This window comes from Dryobates pubescens, chromosome 5 (genome assembly GCF_014839835.1).
Source record: "Dryobates pubescens isolate bDryPub1 chromosome 5, bDryPub1.pri, whole genome shotgun sequence".
Taxonomy (NCBI): domain Eukaryota; kingdom Metazoa; phylum Chordata; class Aves; order Piciformes; family Picidae; genus Dryobates; species Dryobates pubescens.
This window is the reverse complement of record NC_071616.1, coordinates 41,119,448-41,141,363: the sequence shown is the minus strand read 5'-3', so window position 1 is coordinate 41,141,363 and position 21,916 is coordinate 41,119,448. Positions and strand designations below refer to the sequence as shown.

Genomic DNA, 21,916 nt, shown 5'->3' with positions numbered 1-21,916 from the left:
GGAAGAGACCTTCAAGATCATCGCATCCAACCCATCAACCAATTCAACCCACCTAAACAACTAAACCATGCAACCAAGCACCCCATTAAGTCTCTTCCTGAACACCTCCAATGATGGTGACTCCACCACCTCCCCGGGCAGCCCATTCCAATGGGCAATCACTCTCTCTGTGTAAAACTTCCTCCTAACCTCCAGCCTAAACCTCCCCTGGCGCAGCCTGAGACTGTGTCCTCTTGTTCTGGTGCTGGCTGCCTGGGAGAAGAGACCAACCTCTGCCTGTCTACAACTTCCCTTCAGGTAGTTGTAGAGAGCAATAAGGTCACCCCTGAGTCTCCTCTTCTCCAGGCTAAGCAACCCCAGCTCCCTCAGCCTCTCCTCATAGCGCTTGTGTTCCAAACCCCTCACCAACTTCGTTGCCCTTCTCTGGACACGCTCCAGCAAGTCAACATCCTTCCTAAAAGGAAGGAACTTCCAAAGGTCACCTAGTCCAAACCCCTCTGCAGCAAAGCAGAGATCCTCAACTAGATCAGGTTGCCCAGAGCCCTGTCGAGCCTCACACCACCCCATCATTCAAACAGTTTATGTATTCTTAATGTCAAAAAAAGCACAAAGACAAATCAGAATTTCCTTGTTGAACAAACCTCTAATGCCATCTTAAACACAAACTAACAACTGAAACCAGAAAGAAAACCTATTTCAAAACCTTAAAGTTCAGAAGAAGGTAAGCTTTACTTTTGCCTTTCAGACTATTTGGGGAATTTCCACATTGTCAATAAGAGTAACTAGAAACAAACCAAGATGAAAAATATTTCTCATGATAAGTTGGCTTTCCCCCCTACTACTTAAACTACAAAATCTAATATTCTGTAGGCTTTGTGGACAAAAATAGTCAAGAATATGCTGGTTAAAACACCAACCACATTTCAAACTGCCAGAGAAATTATCTTTTCCAGAGGTCACTGGGACTGCTGAGCACGTTTTTTTCTCCCATGCAGTAATAGTATTATAGTGTAAAATGATCCATCAAACAGCAAATGGAGGTACAAAACAATAGTGCAATAATTCAGTACTCCAGTTGTTACCAAATGCAGAGCAGAAGGTTACCATTTTTACTTTCTACACATTTTGATGTAAAATTCACTAACAAAGGAAATCAGTCACATCTAATTTACTATAATGAACTGCTACTTCAAATTTACCTGAAATACCAGGCAGCTTGACAAGGCACCACAGTATAAAATGACAGAGATAAATATACATAGCTTATTATACATAGAGATATTTTGCCTGCCTAAGTAAATGGATGTTAACAATTTTCCAGTTATCTCACTCCTAGAACACTCATCACAGAGCTTCACTCTGACTCCATGGGTTCTGCAACATTAAAAAAGAGTAGGATGACATATTGCACAGAATAGTTGATTTCATCACTGCACAGCATGGAAATTACATGTACAAGTCACAAACACTTCTTTTTTTTCCTGTCCTAATGTCTACCATCTCTAAATCACACCCTACCACTGCAACTGATTCAGCTGGCATGTGCATCTGAGGATGCTGGAACGTGTCCAGAGAAGGGCCACGAGGATGATCAGAGGGCTGGAGCACCTCTCCTGTGAGGACAGACTGAAGGAGTTGGGGCTGATCAGTCTGGGGAAGAGAAGGCTCCGAGGGAACCTAATTGTGGCCTTCCAGTATCTGAAGGGGGCCTACAAGAAGGCTGGGGAGGGACTTCTCAGGACATCAGGTCGTGATAGGACTAGGGAGAATGGAATGAAGCTGGAGGTGGGGAGATTCAGGCTGGAGGTGAGGAGGAAGTTCTTCACCATGAGAGTGGTGAAGCCCTGGAATGGGTTGTCCAGGGAGGTGGTTGGAGCACCGTCCCTGGAGGTATACATAGAATACATAGAATACATAGAAGGTGTTTAAGCCCAGGCTGGATGAGGCTCTGGCCAGCCCGATCTAGTGTGGGGTGTCCCTGCCCATGGCAGGGGGGTTGGAACTAGATGATCCTTGTGGTCCCTTCCAACTCTGACTGATACTGTGATACTATTACAACTGGTAGCTGTTTTCCCCAACTGAAAAGATCACAGATTGGTGCCAGATACTGGCACTTAACTTACCCAGCAGACAACTTCTCATCATGGTGAAAACTGTCTTTCTGCTGCTCCAAGTTCTTGGATACAGGATGTCAAGAACTTGATGTTCTAGAAAAATATTTAACACAAAGATCAACTTTAGGAAAGCACATGGAATGCAACTGACTGTTCTACAAGAAAACAAGAATCCCCGAGTTACAAATGTGTAAAACTGACAATTTTTGTTAAGTAGTAGCTCACCAAAAAGGCTGCAGCTTCCTAGATATTATTAGCTCTTTATATGTTATATTTGACTTGGGCAGATGCACCACACTCACCACACAATCTGGTTCGTTCCACTATTGAAACTGTGAACTCAGTTTAATTCCAAGAGGGGGGAAAAAAGCAAGTAAGCTCAAAAAGCTTTTCTAGTAAGATGATTCCAATCCCTTCATAAGGCCCATATTACTTCAATACCTCTAAAAAAAGGGAAAAAAAAGGTAGGTAGGTGCAAAATATTTATTATACTAGTCTGGAATATATTCATAAATAACTAGATACCTGTAAATATTGTAGGTTTTGGACATATTCATTGCATTTCATTGTGTGTTGTAGTTTTGCTTCTAAATACAGCTTTCATTTGCTTCCAACTGTGCTGGTCTGGCAAATTTAATGTTGGGGGGCAGTTTTCAACCCACCACAAATGGGCAAAACCATTTCATTTTAACCCTTTTTAAGTCCAAATTTAATCTGACATGAAAGACAGGTTGCATACTATCTTAAAAACAATCAGTTTTCAGTCCTTAAAAGGCTGGAGCAGAAAGCAACTTGTAAGTCATCTGAACCTCTTTCAAGCCTGGTAAATCACTGCTCAGGCTCAAGGGACCTACCAGCAGCTTTCACATGGGAAAGTTATCAAGAAGACGGAGATGATGAAGATAGCTTCTTTACTAAGGTGTATGGGACAGAATAATACAAGAAATGTCATAAATTAAACTAAGGAAGGTTTCAACTTGACAGAAGGAAAAAAGAAAATCACTGAAGAATTATCACTCACTGGAATAGGTGCTGAGAGCTTGTAGAACCTTCAACCTTCAAGGCTTTCTAAGAGCTGACTGTCCTAAGTCCTCAGTAACCTCATCTGAGGTTATTATTGTGAGACACTTCTACCATGTAAGCATACATTTGCAACTATCATCTAGGATTTTTTTTTTGGGGGGGGGGAATCTATAAATAAGAAAAATGTTACAGTGCAGCTGCTCATCTTTATATTGAACACCTGCTAACATGCCTAGAAATGCTAGTATTTCTCAAAGGAATTATTATCAGTTCTGAATTATCATAGAATCAATAAGGTTGGAAGAGACCTCAAAGGTCATCAAGTCCAACTTGTCACCCAAGACCTCATGACTACTAAACCATGGCACCAAGCGCCACATCCAATCCCCTCTTGAACAGCTCCAGGGATGGTGACTCCACCAACTTGTTGATTTACACAGGTTGATTGTTTATTATGCAAGATATAGTTTTACAGAAACCAAGAACTACCCAGGTAGCAAAACCCCCCAAATTAAAAGAAAAGTGACAGACTTGATTTTTCCAGTGCTAGTTAACAAGCAAACCTAGGTTCCAGAGAGCTACATACAAAGCATTATACTCTCCATCCCATTCAAAAACACTTATCCCAAACACTTACTCAGACTCCCTTTAATAATCTGTAAGTCTGCACACCAGAGATGCTTCTGAACCTTCAAAAACAATAATTAAAAAAGGGCACAGGCATAGAAACTTGTAAGAAGACAAGAATGTAAGGAATTAATTTTTCACTGCCACACACTGGCTTTACAGTCAGATTGCAGAGAAGCATAGAAGGCACTGTGCTTACAAGGCTGTGCCTAAGAGAACACAAGCACAGAACATGGGGCAGAAGGAAACAGTGCAGAAGGAAAGATCAAACCCAACCATACATCATCCAGACATGGGTGCAATTCTCCTCTAATTAGAGGCATGGCATAGCCTCATGGTGGGCTAGGCAAGCATGATGAAAGAGTGAATGTTACACCAGCAGCTGTGGGTATTGCAGTTCCTTGAACATCATCATGCACTAGTAAATCAATGCAAGTACTACCTAAGCATGTGAAGAGGAATCTGTATTTACATGAAAGCCATGTTTAAAATGTTGAATTGATAGCCCCTTTCCCTGGTGTCATCATTTTGATCTTTCTCAATCTAAAAACTTGTAAGAACAAATGTGCAATTGAATTGAATGAAACACATACTATGCCATCAATAAAAATGAAAAGGCACACACAGCTAATGAGGAAAATCTCCAATTTCTAGCTAGCATGATGCACCATCCTTTTGGCTTTGTCTTTAGATAACTGAAGTAATTACAAGATTTACTTTCCCATCTGTGCTACGGATCAATCAAAAATCCCTCTTCACAGAATCACAGAAAGACAGGAGTTGGAAGGGACCTCTGGAGATCATCTAGTCCAACACCTCTGTCACAGCAGATTCACCTAGAGCAGGTTGCACAGAATGGCATCCAGGTGGGTTTTGAATGCCTCTGAAGATGGAGACTCCACCTCCTTTCTGTGTAGCCTGTTCCCACACTCCACCATCCTCAACATAAATAAGTTCCTCTTCATGTTTAGATGAAAATTCTTACATTCAAATTTGTGCCCATTACCTCTGGTCCTGTCACTGCCTGCCACTGAAAAAAGACTGGTCCCATCCTCCTGACACCCACCCTTTAAGTATTTATAAGCATTGATAAGATGCCCTCACAGTCTTTCTCCTCTCCAGGATAAAAAGCCCCAAGACCCTCAACCATTCTTGGTGAAACAGATAGATGTTCTAGTACCCTAATCATCTTTGCAGCCCTTTGCTGTACCCTCTTAAGCATTTCCCTGTCCCTTCTGAAGTAAAGGAGCCCAGAACTGAACACAGTACTCCAGATAAGGCTTCACCAGGGCAGAGCTGAGGGGGAGGAGAACCTCCCTTGACTGCTGGACACACTCTTCTTCATGCACCCCAGGACACTGTTGGTCTTCTTGGCCACAAGGGCACATTGCTCTTCCAATGAGCCAAGTTTCTTTTATATTGACACTGTGTTACAAAAAGGTCACAAAAATTTATTGGACAAGGCAGAAATCTTTCCAGCTTATCAGTAATCAATTTTTGTTTTTCATTTGCTGACTGCCCATTTGGCAGAAAAGATCAGAAAAGATCTCAGAAAAGCTCTCAGCACAAGCAATAGATGGAACACTGACCTGTAAATTGGAAGGGATAGACAGTTAATCAAGCATTAAAAGGCAACAACAACTGAGTTCTAAAGCCCTTCAAAACCCACAAAGACAAAAAAGGGACTTAGAGTCTTGTTGAAAAAGAAGGTGAGTGCACCGCAGTAAGACTGATTTGGATAGCTGCCTTTAGCAACTGGCTTTACAACATGAGAACCAACAGATCATCCATGACAAAGTTATAGCAGAGCCAAAAGAACAAATAGATCTATTACATGTATCAAGTTTGCTCTGAGATAGGTAATCTCCTCAGGCTTTAAAAGCTGAGGAACACCCTTAGCAGACTGTTGTATTTCTTTCACAGGGAAGAAGACAACAAAATTTAACACACAACAAATGAAAAGCTATAAGCAACAGTGGCAACTTAACAAGTTTTACTTTTATTGTTTCTCCCACCCCATGACATATTCTGTCCCTATGTTAAAGAAAAAAACAATCTGCAATAAGCAGACTCCTAAATGATCTCTCAGTAAAAACAAAATGAAGCCTTTATATTATAGAATAGAATAAACCAGGTTGGAAGAGACCTTCAAGATCATCGCGTCCAACGCATCAACTAATCCAACCCACCTTATGACTCATTATTCCAAGGACACTCAGCACAACTAATAGCAACTACCACACAGATCAACTATGTGCTTACAAATTCATTTGCTTTTAAGATTTCTCACACTTGATCTCTCATTGTTCCAGCAGTTTCTCTCTCCTCGTCAGGAACAAATACTGCTCAAACCGAAATCTGATCAACCTCAGCTCTCTGAGCACGATACTCACATGAGGATCTAGATGAGAATCGAAGGCCATTACATCTACTATATAGTGAAGCAAATAAAGTGATGTGTAACTTAATATCAATCCTTTATATGTTTCTAATTTAGTATCACAGTATCAGTCAGGGTTGGAAGGGACCACAAGGATCAGCTAGTTCCAACCACCCTGCCATGGGCAGGGACACCTCACACTACATCAGCCTGGCCAGAGCCTCATCCAGCCTGGTCCTAAACACCTCCAGGGATGGGGCCTCAACCACCTCTCTGGACAACCCATTCCAGGGCTTCACCACTCTCGTGGTGAAGAACTTCCTCCTCACCTCCAGCCTGAATCTCCCCACCTCCAGCTTCATTCCGTTCCCCCTAGTCCTATCACGACCTGATTTCCTGAGAAGTCCCTCCCCAGCCTTCTTGGAGGCCCCCTTCAAATACTGGAAGGCCACAATTAGGTCACCTCGGAGCCTTCTCTTCTCCAGACTGAACAGCCCCAACTCTTTCAGTCTGTCCTCACAGGAGGTAAAGTTGTCACATTTCTGTTTGCCTGTCCCCTTCAACTACACCTGTTGTTTCATGCACTTGATGAGTGACTCACCCCAGTTTGCCTTCCTTCTCATTCCTCTTTATGATTCTTTTTGCAATTATGTTAAAAAAAAAGGGGGGGAGTTTTTAAGTTGCCTAAGGATTTGCACAAGTATTAAAATAATTCTGCATGAAAAAGACAAAGACAATAAACCTGTAACAGTAAAAAGGCCGTTTTTCTTCTAAGAAGTGGTCACTGTTACTCACTGCCAGTACTGAGCAATAGCAAAAAAATGAGTAATAGAGGAAAATGTGTCATGAGGAATAGAAATGAGTAAGATTAAAAAAATCACTAGTAATAATTACTAGTGCTTTCATAAGAGCTACTATTGGGCTGACTACACAATCAATGCCATAACCATCACGCTGTTGCAAAACAGAGCTGAAACGTGTTCAAGTTGTCCTTTACTGCATCACAGTGGTATTTTAACTGACTTCAGATTCTTTTGGGTTTTTTTTTCCCCTCAAAAAGCAAGATTTATCATCATCTGTCTAAAACTGAACCACCATCCTTAAGAGAAAGCCTTCCAGCTTGTCATGTTAAGTTCTAGTCATTAGCAGTTCAGATCAACGTTACTCTTGCAGCACTGTTTTAAAAGTTTAATGGGATGATCGTTGCCCATGTATCTGAGTTGACTGCATAGCAAGGGGATCAACGTTCAAGCCTATGTTAAGCCCTTCCTCATACCTGTTTACAGTGTCTCCTAAACATAAACAAAACTCCTGCCCAGCTCCCTTGGGCTTACTTCTGACAAGAGAAACTGACAAGACAAAAGGCTCTTTTTGCTAGCTGGGTCAAAAAAAGCACCTTAAGGCACCAACCAAATTCAGCTGCTAATGAATGAAATGTAGATCAAAATCCAGCAGTTAGAGTGTATTGTTTATTCAAGTAGGCAAGCATAAGGAGGGACAAAGTCCGAAGGAAGCAGAAAGTGCAGGATCAAACTCCCAGCAACTTCAAACAGGAATGAAGGAGGAATGACAGACTGAGTTATCTTCAGCTGAGTTATCTAGCTAGAATTTATAGCACAGATAGAAATAATCTAATTTAAATAAATCACAATTATAGAATCTTACTACTTTTATAAGAAATTAAAACATAACTACACTGGAAATATATTGAAGTCAGAATACTCAAGAGAAGAATATTTAGTATTACTCAAAAGACAGCCTTTGTTTCCTCATTGCCTTCTACAAACTATTAGCACCTAACACACAGAAGCAAAGCCTGCTTCAAAACCTTCAGTAAGCAAAGGTAATGCTAAACAAAAAAAGCCAGCCTAAGTACTTCAGGACTTCAATATCCTTTGTGGCAGGATCTTCAGCGTTCACTCAACTTGTGCCTTTCATCTATATATGGAAGCCTTAAATTTTTCATTCCACAGAGTCACGTGAAGCAATGTCAGGTAACTGCTGGTCTGACATACCAGTGACTCCTCTCTACACATTTTTTCCCACAGTCACAGAATGTTAGAGGTTGGAAGGAACCTTGAAAGATGACCAAGTACAACCCTCCTGATGGAGCAGGATCACCTATACCAGATCACACAGGAACACAATCCAGGTGGGTTTTGAATATCTCCAGAGAGGGAGACTCCACAATCCCCCTGGGGAGCCTGTTTTTCACCCTCACAGTGAAAAAGTTTTTTATGCTATTCACTCTTGTCCTCTCATTCAACTGAGAAAGACAAAAAAGCTGAGAATTTCATGTGCCCTTCCATTGCATTTTTGTATGCATTGTAAAAACACAAAAATTTAAACAAAAGCAAATGTAGGGCATTTCAGCATCAAGAGGAGAGTGGGGGGGGAAGAAGAAAAGAGAAAGTTAAGTCCCCTGAAGTTTCTGTCTTTAGCAGAAGCACTGGTATGCTGAATTGATTAAACCCTTGATGAGAAGGACTACGAAACTGCATATACATACATGCTTGAATTTACTAGCAATTGGTGTCATCAGTTTGGACCAAATGACCTCTTAGCATCAAACAGACTTGATTGCTTTTTATCCAAAATTAATATGCCAGGCTTTTTGCAGCATAATGTTATACTGGTCAGCAGTGAGGAAATCTGAAGCCAAACTTGGGGAAAATGGGACTGCAGTTTACAAGAACAGGCCACAAAAGAAAGTTATCACAAGACCACAAACCCAGAGCACATGGAAAAAGAACGCGAGGACCTGGCAGAGAAGATCCAAAAGCCGAACTGTAATTCTTCATGTCGGAATTCAAGTGCACTAGCATGTGAAAAATGCACCAGATAGTAACTCTTCTATGTTACACTGTGTTAAGAAGGGAATCAGTTCCACTCACAAATAAAGCTATTTTCCTTTTTCAATAAAAGTATGTACTTGCATCGCATGCTTATGCCAAACAGCAAAAGCAACGAAGGATCTGTTTGACTAAGAGCAATGCGAAAAACAACCCCAGTTTATTACATAACCATCCATTTCCTCTAATTGCTGCTGAAGATTTCAGACTAGGACAACTTCCTTCACATGCAACCATCCAGCTCAGGAACCTGATTCTGAAATCATAGATGTTGCAACAAGATGCATTGCGTTCAGGCACTCTGCTTAACGGTGTTCTAGAGCATTTTGCTCCAGGCAAGCTACGTTTTCTACCTCATTATTCTAGCTACGCATCGGTATTTTGTCACTGAAAATTTGGCAGCATTTACACAGGTACTCATTAAAGACATAAACCAAGTCCATCTCAATACATTGCAGCTTCCAGCAGGTTCACATAGCATTTCACACTGTGACCGTCTGTGCTACAGAACAATTATCTCGCAGCCTAAACAGGTTTCTTATTAGTTCCTCAGCTACCTTCCTCTGTGTTGCAAAACAAAAGGGCTGTATTTTGATACTTGGTGAACAATGATGCTCATACAAAGTACTTGCTTACTCCCACAAGAACAGTTCCAAATGACTGGTTTTCCTAGCAAAATGCCATCTTGTTTTCAAAGTTTCAGAAGAATCACCTTGTAAGCAGCAAGGCTTATAGGCAACAAAGATCCAAGTGAAATCTATCGGAATCCTTGTTCTGGGCTGGCTGGTTTTCCAAATATTCACACAAAGAATGTGACCACCCACAATCCTCATACATAACAGTCACATTGATAGGAACTGCAACACAATATACATCTGCTGAAGTGTGAAAGAAATGACGAGACAATGTCTTCTGAGAATGTTGAATGATTTCTGTGAAGTCTTCAGGATAAAGCTTGACAAAGCTAAAGAGAAAAAAAAAACCCTGAAAAAAACCCCAACAGAGTAGTGCCTGGAAATGCAATAGCTGCTTTAGCAATGCCAAGCATCCAAAACATGTTTGAAAACTCAGATTTTGCAAGACATTAATGCATTGTGTTAAAAAGTACCTATCCTTCGCTTCATGTTTCTTATTATCACTTTCATCTTCATCTCAGCATGATAAGAACTATTCCAGGAAACTAAGAAACAGTTACATTCAGTTACTGAGAAATAGAAACCTGCCATTTCCTGAGCTCCACACAGCAGGCACTACTGGCACAATCTGTCCCCCACAACTCTTGGATTTTAGGTTCATTTCTGAAAGTTTCAGTCAAAAGATGATGCTGGCTCCCTAACAGGGACCTCAGAACATTAGTTTATTTACAGGATACCTGACAAGCTCCATATGAATAGTTAACAAATACTTTTAATAATTAGAAAACCAGTATAATTTCCAGAAGTCTGATTCTGACAAAGTGTGTTTAGAAGATTTTCCTCCTCCCAAAATCTCACTAACCAAATGTCAAAAAGCAATAGCTAGCTTCAGCCTGAATGAAAATGCACAGAATGCTTTGGGTTTATTTTCTTGCAGGTTTAGAAAGCTGGTGTGACAGCAAGGCCAGTGCATAAAACCCACAGAACTATAAACATCCACCTAAATCCCATCATTTCATGTAGGTCTGAACACAGCTTTATTCCTGACAATGCTGCAGAGAGAGAAAAGATATCAAACTGAATATAATGATAGGTGGTGGTGGTTGGGGTTTTTTTTGGAGGGGGTTGGTTGGTTGGTGGGGTTTTGGGTTGCCTTTTATTTTTTTTGGTCACAAGAGTTTCAAGAAATTAAATTCTTTGTAAACATGTTAAACTGAGTTACAGGAGGTGCTACACATCCATATGGATAATCCAAATTGCAGGTTGATTTTAGCTACTAATTTTCTCTTAGGGTAAATGCTGAATCCAGTCTATCCTGGCATTAAATTAAACCACAGGAACTTTTTGCTGAACATAGCATGAAATGCCAGGAAAGTATATTTGGTTTTTATGAAAATCATTATAGTCATCATAGGACTAGCTTAACTAGTACTATGACTAGGCTTCAACTGCACTGAAACACACCAGCGCTGTTAATTTAGCTGCAGCAGAAGCCCTCACAGGTGCAGACTCTGCAGGACACTTGTTTGGCAGATCAGAGACCTCTATCCAGGCATAAATCACTGACATACCTCGCTCAAATTCTAGATGTTTTAAATGGCTGTTCCCCAAAGAGAACTCAAAACAAAACAAAAAAAAGTAAATACAAAGAGATTTGATGCTATTTTGGTTTGCAATGTAGATGCAGGCATACTTCATGTCTTTTTAATGGCTCTCCTTCTTTAAAACCTGTACAAACTGCAGTAGTGAAAACCTAATAGAACAAACGCCCCACAATCTGAAAATGTTTTTATGAGGTGTTTCTAACCTCTTGCCTCACTAGGATGTTCTGAATGTAAAGACAGAAGACCATCCTGCATTGATTAACAAATGTTTTGACATATTGGGATACAATGTCATGAAGTAGTCATTAATTCAGATGCATTGACAATAAACCCAATTCTCTGTTCAAGAATCAAGCACAAGTTTTCAATATGTTGCCACACTTAGTGTAACACTGAACTGGCTTCCTCCCTCCCCCCACCTCCTTTTCATTGCATCAAACCATCAGGAAAAGGAAAAGAAAACTCCAACTCCATTCAGCACACAAGCAGAAAGTATGCTGTCTTCCGGGTCTCAATTGTTATTTCATACAGCAGTTGAGAATATTGCACACCATGCAGCAAAGCACCCGAACATACAATATAGCTTCACTGTTTCTGAAGACATGAAATGTATTTCTGACATGTGAGACTAAAACAACAGTTTAGCAGAATTCATGGCCACAACTATAAATACTTACTCTTACTAAATCAACCCCCAAACTTGAAGATACATTACAAATAATGAATCCAAGCTTCCAGACCCTCCAAATTTCATTCAAAGACGCACACAGCTGAGCTCTACATAACTTCATCTTGCATCGCTCCTCTCTTACCACCTTTGACCTACAGCTCAAGAAACTTTAACTAAATTCACAATGTCTATTATTTTTTCCTTCATCCCATAATGTCAACACAACAACATGTAAATTCACTGGTTTTAACAACCTCGTATAAAGTTTTTACCGGTTATACGGCGTAGATTTGCTTGTCAACCTATCTAGACAAGCCAAGAATTCAAACCGCAAAAGCCCTCAACAACATTTCGGCATACGGTCGAATATCGCTGCCTTTCGCCCAAAATATTCTTAATTAGCAAAACTTATAAGAAAATACAAACCCAGACCCTAAACACGTGCAACGTCGCCGCAAGTGAATGCCAAATCCTCCCCGCAGCCATACGATCTGCATCGACCCCTAAGAGGCAGACGCTTACCCTCGCCTACCCCGCAGCCCTTTCCTGTTCACTTCGAGCCCGGTGGCACGGCGGCTCTCTCACCCTTCCCCGTAACATTTGGCGTGGCGGAGCGACACTCGGATGGCACCAGGCGTGTGGCCGGCTTACCTCCCCCCCCGCGGCGAGAAGACCTTTTTGCGCTCCCCCCACGGGGGTTAGACCTGCCCCGTAACGCTGGGGAAAGGGCAGGGCTGGGGGAGCCCGGGAGCCACCCGGCTACCAGCTTTAGAGCCGGCTCGTCTGCCTCTCCCACAGAGACAGCTCCGGGGGTGATGGAGCAATTTTCAGGCGCAGGCCTCGGGCAGCCCCAGCCCCTCAGCCAGCTCCCCGGCTTCCCTCGGCCCTGCTGCCCGCTGGCACACAGCCCCTCACCCCGCGCCCAGTGCGGGCGGGTGGGGCTTGCACTCCGCTGGTTTAGGGCCATCCGCGCCCTCCTCCCCGTGCGGCTCCGTGTCCCCTTCCAGGCCTTGGCGCCCCGACCCACCCGCCCGACAGGGCTCCTCGCGCCCCTTTCCTGACGACCCCCTCTGGCGCCCACTCCTCACCTGCTCCGGCAGCTGGGGTGGCAGGACCGGCGCCCTCCGCCCCTCCCGCCCGCGGTACCTGACCGGCACGGCACGGCACGGCACGGCACGGCTCGGCAAGGCTCCCGCGCCACTCTGCGGGGCGGCGGCAGCGCTGCGGGGCTCGGCTCCGTCCGCCCGCCCTCCTCCGGCGCGGGGGGGAGGGGGGGACAGCGGGGGCCTGCGCCCGGGCCGTCGCCGCTGCCGCCCGCCGGCGGGAGAGGAGGGCGCCGGCGTTGCTCAGGGCTGTGCAATCGGGCCCCGAGCCATCGAGCGCCCGCGGTGGCCAGCGGGGACCTCGGCGCTCCGGAAGGCGGTAGGAGCCCGACGGAACGAGGAGTCCCGGGACGGCGGCGAGGAGTCGCAACGCCGCAGCGAGGTGTGTGGTGCTGAGGGAACGGAGCCACCGCCCCGAGGGTCGCTCTGTGGCTCCGCTTTGCTCCCGCTCTGCACTGTTGAAAGCAGCTTGAGGTGGGCACGGCCAGGAGCTAGCGCTCTCCCACCGAAAACGGCAACAAACCCTCTTGGGGAATTAGGGGGTTGGTTGGTTGGTTTGTTTTGTAAGCTAGCGGTTCTTATGATAGCTCCGTTGGCACTGTTGAGTCTTGTACCTGGTTCTGATCAGAGTCGTCTTGGTTGCTGATCTTTCCACCCCGCAGGCACTCACTCCATTTCTGGAGAGGGCCCTTGGAACTCTGCCTGTACGGTAACTGAAACCTGCCATTTATTATTCTTAACCGTTTGTCAAACTCAGCATTTGCGAAAGCTGTTACACTTGGGTTTCAGCAGTGTACAACCAAATGGGGATGAGATCCCAAGTCACCGAGTCATTCGGTGTCTTCCTGGCAAGGTCAGACATGGCCTTTGCTGTAGTTTCATCTAATTTTTTTCTACTGTGTAGCTGCTCCAATTGTCGTTGCTCTGTTGTTGGGAATTATTTCTGCCCTTTGAAAATTTCATGAGCCAATTCACCAGTCATCACAAAATTCCCCTTGGAGGCATTTTTTTATGAATTCTGTCATCAGAATTAAAGTTTTGTCTTAAAGGGGAAATACATGTCTCTCAACCTTTTGTTGTTGTTGTTGTTGTTTAAAAATAAACAAACCATCTTATTGTAGTTTTGTAGCTGATGTCCAGCCATGTGTGGGTTGTTTTTGCATCCTACCAACGACCCAGCAGAGGAAACTGGAAGATAGAGATCCGGTCTGGTTCCTGCGGGTAACAACTTAGTTTGGTGAGATTGATATGTTCTTTTAGGCTGCTGCTAAAAAGTTCATGAAGAAATAATGCCTTCTGGGATTAAAAACTCTTTTTGACCATACCACAAGTCTTCAAAATGATCTTTTGTCTTACTGGTTAAACCTCTGAGTGGAAAACTAAGATTCCTCTCTCTAGAGTTCCCAGAGGCCATCTTCTTTGAAGTGGTGCAGACCGTCACATGGAGGGAATAATGCCTGGGATGTGTAAGTGTAAGAGCTGAAATTGTATTTGGCCCTCACATAAGCTTGTAAATTCAGCTTCAAATAGGCTCAATATGCAAAGTTTACATGCAGGTGTGATCTCCTGTGAGCATCTGTATTCAGATGGTGCCACTGAGGAGTATTTCAAAAGGCACACAGCAGACTGCCCAGTTACACTTTGCTATAGATGCCAAGGGCATCAGCCTACATTACCCTATATGGACACTGGTTTCATTTTTACTAAAGAGCCTGTGATAAACAAACAGTGGCATCAATGCAATGGCCTTTTACAAGAAACAAATTCTGCCAATGGATGTGGTAATGAAAAATATGTAAATGCCTCACACCTCAAGCAGGAAACTATTTCCATACTTACATCTCACAGAAATCAACTCCACAAACTCCTACCGGTGTAAAGGTGTTAACCCCAGTATTGAAAATAATGTACACCCCCAGGAAAGATTTATTTCCTCAGTTAACCTGATCCTGATCAGATGATGAGTTGCTGCTGCTCAACATAAAGCAATCTGCCATTCAACTTGTGAGAAAGGTCAACTGAACCATCTATATTCTAAGACTGTTGGTGCTATGACATTTCCCATAACAACAAAGGCTGCACTGACAGTCTTGAAGTAACAGACCTGGTAACGTTTGTGAAGGATTAATTCAGTTTAGCACAGAAACAAACAAACAACCCCAAATCTAGATGAGTCATTTTTAGATGATTATTTTTATCATTGTTATGCCTATTACTCACTTTGTTGTGGCAGGGACCTGATTGAGATTAGTATCTCATAACGCTGAATGCTACATGAGCACAGAGCAAGACAAAACTCATTAAGAACTACACTCATGCTCCATTTTCCCTAAGAATGATCCAGTATACATGATACCAGCTCCAAGTAATGCTGAACTGATAGGAATCAGTTGGAATAACAAGAGATATTGATGCAGGATACTCTTATCTCCAGGTACATCTGCTTTAGGGTTCACTTTGTGCCAGCAGTGCTTATGGGAGAGGGTTTAATTAATTTATACTTGATTCTTTAATGAGATTTTTTTCCTCCTCTAAACTGGTCAACAAAGTGTTAACCATGAACTGCTTCAAATCAGTATCTACTTCAGCAGTTATATATGCCATTTTTATCTTTCCCCTTCCCAAGCTGAAATAAACAAAATATTGTCATGGAAGTCTGTAGTTTTCTGATCCAAACCAGACAAAAAATAGGGCAATTAAATGTATTCACCATATATTAATTCAGTTTCCACATTCCCCATTAGTTCTGACTGAGCTTCAATAACAGATTACTTAATAAAATAAGCAACTGGCAAATAATTACAATGCACAAACGTACTGATTAGACTTCTCATTAGTTAGTCTCTTTTGGTAAAGGGGGTTGACTGATTTAGAGCATGAATCAGTTCTGCCATACAAATTCCAGTCATAGTAGAGTATCTGTGCAGTCACATATGCCTCTGAGCTAAATATTTTCTTTCTTAACAGCTTTATAATCCTCAGTGACTAGAGGAAGAGAAAAAGAATGTATTCATTTGAATTCAGTGGGACTGTCTGCGCATGAGTAAGAATTGCAGGACTAGGGGCCTGATTTAAAGCAAATGAGACATCCCCAAATAATTGCACAGCAAACCAAATAAACTCCATTATATCTTAAAATCAGTAAGAAGGAATGTCTTTATTTATACGATGAACCATTTAATTTTACTTTCTTTTAGCAATTACGTTGAACAGTCCGTATGCCCAGTCAGATCATTAAGGTCTGATTCTGCAAGCAGTTACCCCCACAGGCAACTTAGATTTAGCATGAATGTAGGGTTAAGTAGAATAGAATAGAACAGAACAGAACAGAACAGAATAGAATAGAATAGATTAGACCAGGTTGGAAGAGACCTTCAAGATCATTGTGTCCAGCCTATCATCCAACACCACCCAACCAACTGAACCATGCAACCAAGCACCCCATCAAGTCTCCTCCTGAACACCTCCAGTGATGGTGACTCCACCACCTCCCTGGGCAGCCCATTCCAATGGGCAATCACTCTCTCTGTGTAAAACTTCCTCCTAACCTCCAGCCTAAACCTCCCCTGGCGCAGGCTGAGACTGTGTCCTCTTCTTCTGGTGCTGGTTGCCTGGGAGAAGAGACCAACCTCTGCCTGTCTGCAACCTCCCTTCAGGTAGTTGTAGAGAGCAATAAGGTCACCCCTGAGTCTCCTCCAGGCTAAGCAACCCCAGCTTCCTCAGCCTCTCCTCATAAGGCTTGTGATCCATGCCCCTCACCAACTTTGTTGCCCTTCTCTGGACACGCTCCAGCAAGTCAACCTCCTTCCTAAACTGAGGGGCCCAGAACTGGACACAGGACTCGAGTTGTGGCCTAACCAGTGCAGAATGACCTCCCTGTTCCTGCTGGCCATACTGTTGCTGATGCAGGCCAGGATACCATTGGCCCTCCTGGCTGCCTGGGCACACTGCAGGCTCATGTTCAGCCCACCATCAACCAGTACCCCCAGGTCCCTCTCTGCCTGGCCTCTCTCCAGCCACTCTGACCCCAGCCAGTAGCACTGCATGGGGTTGTTGTGGCCAATGTGCAGAACCCGGCACTTGGATGAAAACCCGGCACTTGGATGAGGTAAGGTTACTAATCTGCCTATAAACACCCTAAAGTGCTCATGGCTAGCAGTGCTGCAGCCCATAGCATCCGTGGCCCATGGCTGCTCATCAGTGCTCCCTCAGTTGTGACGGTAACAACGTAAATGTTTCTAATCCCAAAAGTGAAACATTCAGATCCCTGAATGCATTTTGAAAGGATATAGAATCCTGAACAATTTGGTCTGCCCTAGCTTCTGCAAACCCTTAGTTACAAATCTTTCTTTACCCATTGAATATCAAAATTAATATATGGTTTTATCTCATGCTTAAATACTGCTAGACTCCTTTTCATTCCCAACACAGTTGCTTTTTGTACTATCACAAAATACAAGGCCTGAATTCTGGCCAAGAAATTACACAGTCCTCCTTTTATTTTTATTCTTAAAATGTTAAAAAAAAAAAAAAAAAGATAAAAAAGGGGGAAAAAAGTATTATGCAGGGCTAGATAATGTTAAATACAGCTACCAAAATGGGAGCAGGAAATAAGAAAGGGAAATGAGTCCTGCTGCAACCATGACAAACACTTCAGTTTAATGTTTGAATAAATGATCACCTTTCAGTGGGAAAAATGAATAATGCATTTTTTTTACATTTTAAAATGAAAATCTGAAGAATCCTGGATAACATATTCTGACAAGAATTAGCTGCACACTACTGACATCTAAAAATGGATTGCCAGACAAATATTAAGGCCTCCCAAGAACCTTTTGCTTTCACTGTTAGTCCAAACCCTTAATTGCAATCTCTAACAGCGCACAGCTAAATAGCCTTAAGCTCCTTACCTGCACATTTTTAACAGGGCATATATTGTGGCACTGACAGAGACAAAGTGAAAGTGAACAGAAAGCAACCTTAAATTCAGAGTAACAAGATACATAAATATATATGAAATAGATTTGCCTTTTCCATGCTGTCTGAGTCATTCCTATTTTAGAAATCGTTTGGAGGTGTTATCTGTAGTGGTACTATGCTGTCCCTTGAGGTACTCAGAGTGCTCTGTGGCCATTAGCTTAAGTCACATTTGTGAGGCAGAGGATAAAGTAGGAAGCAGTAAAAGGCACACTGCTGTAGCTCCAGTAAAGGTGAAGAGAGGTGAGAGCGTGCTGCCTTTTAGATGCAAAAACAGGAACAGAGGTGAATTTTTGTCTTTAATAAAAGAGGGGAAAAAAACCCCAACAAACCAAACCAAAACAGTGGTTTTAAACCTCTTTTTACCCTGTTTTCACTCTTTCTTTGTCTTGCAGATGGGAAAAGTGGAGCAGAAAATTGCTTTGCCCAAAGCCACACACTGGCAGTAATTGAACTAGCAGACAGCATTGGTTTAAATAGAAAATGCAACACATTCATATTTATTAAGGCTATTTTAGCTGCTGTTTCTTATCCACTGGAGTTGGACAGTTGTCATTTTCAACTGTAGTTGCACAGCACTTCTGGTAACAGAATCTTGTAGAGATTCCCAAATTATGAGGTGCTTTGAAGGAACTTCAAGCAACTAAGAGATATTGAATTCACTAAATTCTTAAAGAGAAAGTCTTGAATTTTGAGAGTTTTGCTGTTTCCTCAAGAAAAAGATTAAGGATTTCTGTTCTCATCCAGCAGCTGTGACCCTGATTTCTAATATAAAGCAGCTGGTGGATCTCATAGAAAGTCCAGCTTCACTGTGCTATGCAAAACACTAAACATAGTGACAGTCATTGCTTTGCTCAATGCAGTCTCTTAAGCAGTGACACACTGAATAAAAGGCAAATACCCTTTTATTAGATGAGAATTGAAACACATAGAAGTTCAAAAATTAATCCAGTCACATAGGCCTTTAGTAGTAGACCTCAGGTAATGCCAGTGTGTAGAGACCACTCCAGCCCTAGGGATAAAAACCCCCCATAATGTGTTTGAAGGAGAGCATGTAGCAAAGTAGAGACTATGAGAGACTAAAAGCAGAAAATAATGGAAGCTTAAAAGCATCATAGCTCCTTCTGCAAAAAAGCTCTTTTTATACCAGAGGTGAGATTGAGGGTTACCAGATCATACTTTTAAATCTAAGCAGATGCTTCATACTGATGGAACTCAAGGAGGGCACTGAGTCACAATGAAGAAAGAAACTTCTGTGCACTTTAGTGGTAAATGAGATGAGATCAGACCTCACAGCTGCATTAAAGGACCAGGTGAAAAACACCATAAAGCCTGGCTAATATGTGTAAGCCCATCAAGTGGGTGCCATTTCAACATAGGGAAGTAACTCTCTGCAGAAGCTGTTATGTGCAAAATCTTGTTGCAGGCAAAAAGAAAGCCTGTTTTCTGTTTTCTCATGAATTTTTACACTTTTCTTTTTCTTTACTAGTCTGTAACTGTCTATTTTGTATTTTAGTTGTCTTAGGTACTATTCTTTCTTCTTTTTTTACCCTTAGAACTATTTTTGTCCAGCTCCAGGTCTGCATGTCTTCAACTGACCATTGGCAAGTCCTTTATAGCCTTGGGATCTCCAGTGCCAGCCTGTGCCCTGTGTCATATCATCCCATTCCTCAACTCTAACACTGCAGCTGGTGTTCTGACTTCTCTAGGCTATTGCTGTTCTAACTAGCCTTCATTTTTCTACACTGTAACATTATGTTAGAGTCATATATTATTCTACACAGACTAACTGCTTATTATTACTATCTGTTAACAACTGTGGTTACACCATACAAAGCCAAAATAAAACAAATTAGCCAGTAGTCTCCTGTCATTAGGAAAAAAAACATTGTTAACAGATAAATCAAGTAAAACCAAAGCTCCAAGAATATCAAGGGAAGTTCAGACAAGGCATGTGTGATAAGCCTCCATCCTTAGGTCTTGTAAACTCAAGACATTCTGTGGACTGTTAGTAGCAATAGCAATCCAATTGCAACTTTTTTACTACTATTCCTGGGCTACAAGCTGCCCATTACCTTCCAGTTCTGGATTAACATTTGTATGCTGCATACTGTATGTAGTAGCAGAGGTATTTCCACAAAGGGTATGGAAAGGAAGCAGGAATACTGCTGACTAGAAAACAACCTATTGCACCTAAACTCCTTCATTTTATGAGCACAGTTCATAGTCCATGCAGGCTCACCTTAGACACACTGGGTGTGTATGCTGCAAACAAGGTCACAAAAACCTTATATAACACTTACTCTGTGACAATTGATTTGGAGGCCATACTAGAATAGCATAGTGATGACTCCTGGGTTTGTAGTTTATTTTAAGAAACTGAGGAATATTAAGCATCTTCCAATAGATATTATATAAGTATAGAACAGGATAATTATTTGAGCTTTTGTCTAGTCATAGAATAGAAACTATTTCAAGCAGTGTCAGGTCATCTGTTTAAAGCATACATTCATGGCAGAAAGGAATGAGCATTTGGCTTTGAAAAAATAATTTCAATCAATTTTTCCCATCATATTATTCAGAAATGGCTTCTTTCAGTAAATGGATTGTGAATCAATAGCAGACATAAATAAAACAGCATAAAGAGCACAGCATTCAACAAGCTACCAATTGTTGGAGCAGAAGACAGGAGAAATCAGTATTCTGAGATGGATACCAAAAAAAATCTGAACTAGGTAATACACAGAAATGCCACCTTTCTGCAGAAAATCCAGAGTTCTGTCTTGTTCCAAGAACCACTGAAATATACAGAAGTTTGTATGTGTGTATGAGAGATCAGTGTGGGATGGAGCCTGGTCTCAAGTCTGTTTTTCATTGCACGTTTTCAAGCTCATCCCTCTTAGAACTTGAAACATGGACAATGAATTGCAAGGGCTGCCAGGGATCTTCCTGGAGCCAGGGGAAGAAAATTAAATTAAAACCTGCAGACTTTGTATTCTATCTCAAAGGATCAATTCTTGAGACATACTGAATACCTGCAATTCCTGTAAGGTCAGGGAAAAGTTGTACTGCTCAGCACTTTTTAGGGTTTGTCCTTCAACAGAAAAAGGACTAAAAAAAGGTTTTTCAAGCACAGAGATCACAATGAATTTGTATTAGTTACTCACATCAGGGCATTCTTACTGAAATGATGCTTGTAAGGACTTAGAACATGACTCATATTGTATCTGTCATAACTGTTAATTATTAATGAATAAATATGTCATTTGGGACTTGGCTAATATTTCCAGGCCATTTATGTGAATGGTTATTTTCAACTGTGAGAGTGCTAGCTGCCAAGATTTCAACATTCTTAGATATTTCATAATTATTAACCATACATTATCTTAAACTGAAAAAAATATATCTCATTATGCTCTTAGCAAAACTATGAGCTTTGTATGTGTTCAAAAAATGTGATTCTCATGGCATAGATTGAGCCTGCAGATACATTTGTTTGTTTGTCTGTTTTAAATAAAGGTAAGGACAGAGTATTTGTGACTACTGACCTACAATTTATGATTGAACAGGCTGGCATGCTTGCTAACTAACCATGAGCCTCTGTATCTTTTCCAAAAGGAATTTATTATTTAAATGAGAATTCTGGATAATTACTGCAAACCATATCAATGTCTAATTTCAGCTTGAACTCATCTAAATTACCGACTTCAAAAAATATGATGCTGCAGTGACAGAGAACTTGACTCAAAGGATTTGAATCAGTTTTACATTTGTCACATTTTAATGTAGCTGTTCTGTTCTTACTTCCTTACAAGGCAGAATTTCCCTTTGTATCTTCTTAATAATGTTTATGACAGTCAGGGCCACAGATGTGCCAACACTGTATAAAAAAGAAGTGCGAGCCTGTCTCTGCCGAACAAAAATCTGGAAG

General features: G+C 41.8%; 1 protein-coding gene across 2 annotated transcripts in view; it reads right to left on the bottom strand.

Annotated features, from left to right (window-relative positions):
• HEATR5A (HEAT repeat containing 5A) overlaps positions 1–13,066 on the bottom strand; it is a 74,865-nt gene extending 61,799 nt beyond the window's left edge. For both annotated transcript variants that reach the window (XM_054162095.1, XM_054162096.1), the window contains exons 1-2: positions 12,994–13,066; positions 2,124–2,207 (exon numbers count right to left, since the gene is read on the bottom strand). The gene's annotated coding sequence lies outside the window, so the exon portion shown is untranslated. The remainder of the gene's footprint in view (positions 1–2,123; positions 2,208–12,993) is intronic.
• Between the last annotated feature and the right edge of the window lie 8,850 nt (positions 13,067–21,916).